Below are 5,303 nucleotides of genomic sequence, written 5' to 3' on the forward strand. Positions count from 1 at the left end.
TAAATAAAATCTAAAATTTGATGTAATATATAATCGTGACGAGATACTCTGGAAATGAGCGAGAACATGGTGTTTCGGACAGGTTCGCCGGTAAGTGCTTCAGGTTCTTCGTCAAGAGGGCAATGTGGTGGATGGAAGGGATCACCTTCTTCTTATCTCCAATGATTGAGGAGGCTACGAACCCATCCCCAATTCATCCAGAATAGGTGATGACTGATTGGTTGATCTATTCCGGTCACACTGCTTTCGGAGCTTGAATGGGATTCCATTTCGAAATCTGAGTGACTTGAACTGATGACGAATTCTATTTCATACGATTGGATAAAGGATTTTTTTCTGATATGAAATGATTTTGGCTAACGGATGGTATTCTAATTACATAGAATATATATATATATATATATATATATATATATATATATATATATATATATATATAGATCAAAAGATTTCGTAGATTACGGAGGACTTTGCGGGATATGTCAGGCAAAGTGTAAAGTAACAGATACGATAAGATATGATTTAGCAGATATGCTAAGATATGAATTTTTGTCTATACACTATTCATGCAATCAATGCAGCAAGACGTGTCTTAGACTAAAAATGATAAGCAGGTAATTTCCTGAGGATGATAAGTAGTTAATTTTCGACACAAAATGATAAGCAAAACTTTTGACATGCAGACACGGTCGATACCAACTGAAAGGACCCGTTCATATACATTATAAATGATTCACAACAGTTGATTACATTGCGAGGTATTTGACCTCTATATAATACATTTTACAAACATTGCATTCGTTTTTTAAAAGACAAACTTTCTTTACATCGAAAATTGACAGGCATGCATACCATTTCATAATATCCACTATCCAACTATAAATTGATTTAATAATAATCTTTGTTGAACTCAATGACTCGAATGCAACGTTCTTCGAAATATGCTATGAAAGACTCCAAGTAATATCTTTAAAATGAGTAAATGCACAGCGGAAGATTTCTTTAACACCTGAGAATAAACATGCTTTAAAGTGTCAACCAAAAGGTTGGTGAGTTCATTAGTTTATCATAATCATTTATTTCCATCATTTTAATAGACCACAAGAATTTCATTTCCAGTTCTCATAAATATACATCCCATGCATAGAGACAAAACTAATCATTCATATGGTGAACACCTGGTAACCGACATTAACTAGATACATATAAGAATATCCCCTATCATTCCAGGATCCTCCTTCGGACATGATATAAATTTCGAAGTACTAAAGCATCCGGTACTTTGGATGGGGTTTGTTAGGCCCAATAGATCTATCTTTAGGATTCACGTCAATTAGGGTGTCTGTTCCCTAATTCTTAGATTACCAGACTTTAATAAAAAGGGGCATATTCGATTTCGATAATTCAACCATAGAATGTAGTTTCAATTACTTGTGTCTATTTTGTAAAATATTTAAAAAGCGCATGTATTCTCAGTCCCAAAAATATATATTGCAAAAGCATTTAAAAAGGGAGCAAATGAAACTCACCATACTGTATTTCGTAGTAAAAATACACATAACGTCATTGAACAAGTGCAAGGTTGGCCTCGGATTCACGAACCTAAATTAATTATATATATTTATGTGTTGGTCAATATTTGTCTAACAAATTAGGTCAAGTCATAGTGTACCACAATCCTAATGCTCGAGACTAATATGCAAAAGTCAACAAAAGTAAATTTGACTCAAAATAATTTCCAAAAATCTATACATGATTAATATATAGTTTAAATATCGTCGTTTTATATTTTTAAATATATTTAAAAGATTTATTAGAGTAAATAATATAATTTATTTATTAATAATTAAATAAAATTTTATATTAAATTTATATAATAAAATATACTTTTATATATATTAAGTAATAAAATTTATAGGGTTTATTTAATATCATAAAGATAATATGATAGTTATTATTAAAGTAAGTTATTACAACAGTAAAATATGTTTGTATCACATATTTATTTGATAAAATAATATCTATAATGATAGTAAGTAAAAGTTGTATTTATTTGTAATAATAATAATTATTATAAAAATATCAATATTTATAATTACTAAGATGACATTATGATAAAACGATAATTCTAATTATGATAACTTTAATATTTACGATAATTTTTAATATTATCTTTAAAATAATAATTCTATTTAAAATAATAATAATAATAATGATATTTTATAGTAACAATGACATTTCTATTAAAATGATAATTTTTGTTAAAATGATAGTTTTAATACTAATGATACTTTTAATAATAATAGTAATGATAAAAATAATAAGAACGATAATTTTATCTAAATCAATATCTTATAATATTTTAATTTCATCATGATACTCTTACTCATTATTTCCTAATCGTTTCGTTTAATAGCTTTTAATCGTCTTTTATATCGTGTTCATAATAATGATAATAATAGTAATCAAAATAATTAGGTGTTACAAATATTTATTTTAATTACACTAATATTAATAATGATAGTTACTATAACATTATTAACGATAATACTAATAATTATCTTAATGATAATATAGTAATAATAATAATAACAATAACAATAACCATTTTTAAATAATGATATATATATTAATAATGATAATAATAATAATAATAATAATAATAATAATAATAATAATAATAATAATAATAATAATAATAATAATAATAATAATAATAATAATAATAATAATAATAATAATAATAATAATAATAATAATAATAATAATTGGATAATAATAATAATTCTAATTATAACTTTAACGATAATAACGATAGTAAAAAAATAACAATTTTTAATGATAAATCCCTTTTATTGATAAAGATAATAATAATGATAATAATAAGATAAAACTAGAACGACGATAAAAATGACGATAATAATAATCATTTTTAATAAAAATATCGAAAATTAAATTGATTATAACTTCTAATCCGTTCATCGAAACCATTCGATATCTAAAGGAAAAGTTCTTAATTTTTCGCTAGCTTTCCAAGGACATGCATATCTTATACCTTATCTCAACCGCAAGTGTAACTAATTCAAGATTCAACCTAACATGTCTAAGGGCAATATCAAAAGTACAAGCATGCATAATCCTAAATACTCGAGCACTAGTCAGGGATACACTATTAGTATGTAAAAGTTAAATTATGAGTACTCACGTATCAATATTGAGATTCAATATTGCAAGAAAGGTACGTAGACGCAACGGAAATGATAAACACTATATTGACCTCACGAGCATACCCATGAACCATACTCAATCACCTCCATAGCTATAACCCATAATTTCTTTAATCCTATCCTACTCGAAAAACAATTTCGAAATCACTCGGACAGCACACCGTCGTAAGATTTTTTGTATACTAATAATATCTTGAAATAATACGGAGTAAATATATATATGTAAATCGATTGAGAGAGTTTAGAGAAAAATATTTTCAAGTTTCTATGAAATAATGAAACCTATTGAATTCTATTTATAATAGATTTTTGAATTATTAAAGTGAATTATTAAAGTATGAATTATTAAAGTGAATTATTAAATTATGAATTATTAAAGTAAATTATTAAAGTATGAATTATTAAAGTGAATTATTAAAGTATGAATTATTAAAGTGAATTATTAAAGTATGAATTATTAAAGTGAATTATTAAAGATAAAGTAAAGTAAAAATAAAGTAAAGGTAAAGTTTAAATATAGTAAAAGTATAAAACTATGTACGTATAATACGCGTATAAATATATATAATATTAATTTAAATCGTTATATATATTTAATAAAATAAAATATAAATATCATTATCTTTATCATACTAGTTAAGTAATGAGTTGTCAAAAGTGGTTCTAGATATTTATAAAAGTTATATACCTTTTAATAATAAAGTTCTTTTTAAACTGAAAACGTTTTTGTACGTTTGAAACTAAATAGATCAATCGAGTCTTTATGAGATTCAATCTTCCACTATCCTTTATCTAGTTCTCAATGATTGACAATTTGTTCTTATTTATAAATCACTTTACCATTTTTCGAATATTGTTAAAATGGAAAGATTTCTCAAATCAACGTGGGCCTTTCAACAGAGACTTGTAATCATAATTCAATATATCTGATAATTCAATCATTTGATCTTATCTTCTAATTCCATTGATAAACATTTTGAAACAGATACAATCATGTAAAGTATTTAATCTAATATTTTGTTTACGTTTCAAGTTATAATATATATACACATATACATATATAATCATATTCATTTAATGGTTCGTTAATCGTTGGAACTTGGTCGAGGTTGAATGAATGTATGAACATAGTACAAAAATCTTGAAATTTAACTTAACAAATATTGCTTATCGTGTTGGAAACATATAAACATTAAAGTTTAAATTTGGTTGGAAATTTCCGGGTTGTCACACCTTCAAATACAGTCGTGCTAACTTTTCCATCTTGTCATCTTCTCTTATTGGCAGGAAGTGTGCTGATTTGGTGAGACGATCAACTATTACCCAAATAATATCAAAACCACTTGCAGTTCTTGGCAATTTAGTGATGAAATCCATGGTAATGTTTTCCCATTTTCATTCTGGGATTTTGGGTTGTTGAAGTAGACCTGATGGTTTCTGATGCTCAGCTTTGACCTTAGAACACGTCAAACATTTTCCTAGGTATTTAGCAACATTGGCTTTCATACCCGGTCACCAAAAATGTTTCTTGAGCTCCTTGTACATCTTCCTCGTTCCAGGATGTATTGAGTATCTGGTTTTATGAGCTTCTCTAAGTATCATTTCTCTCATATCTCCAAATTTTGGTACCCAAATCCTTTCAGCCCTATACCGGGTTTCGTCTTCCCGAATATTAAGATGCTTCTCCGATCCTTTGGGTATTTCATCCTTTAAATTTTCCTCTTTTAAAACTCCTTATTACGCCTCCTTTATTTGAGTAGTAAGGTTAGTGTGAATCATCATATTCATAGCTTTTACTCGAATGGGTTCTCTGTCCTTTTTGCTCAAGGCGTCGGCTACCACATTTGCCTTCCCTGGGTGATAACGAATCTCAAAGTCATAATCATTCAACAATTCAATCCATCTGCGCTGCCTCATGTTCAGTTGTTTCTGATTAAATATGTGTTGAAGACTTTTGTGGTCGGTATATATAATACTTTTGACCCCATATAAGTAGTGCCTCCAAGTCTTTAATGCAAAAACAACCGCGCCTAATTCCAAATCATGCGTCGTATAATTCTGCTCGTGAATCTTCAA

This window comes from Rutidosis leptorrhynchoides, chromosome 3 (assembly GCF_046630445.1).
Source record: "Rutidosis leptorrhynchoides isolate AG116_Rl617_1_P2 chromosome 3, CSIRO_AGI_Rlap_v1, whole genome shotgun sequence".
Classification (NCBI taxonomy): domain Eukaryota; kingdom Viridiplantae; phylum Streptophyta; class Magnoliopsida; order Asterales; family Asteraceae; genus Rutidosis; species Rutidosis leptorrhynchoides.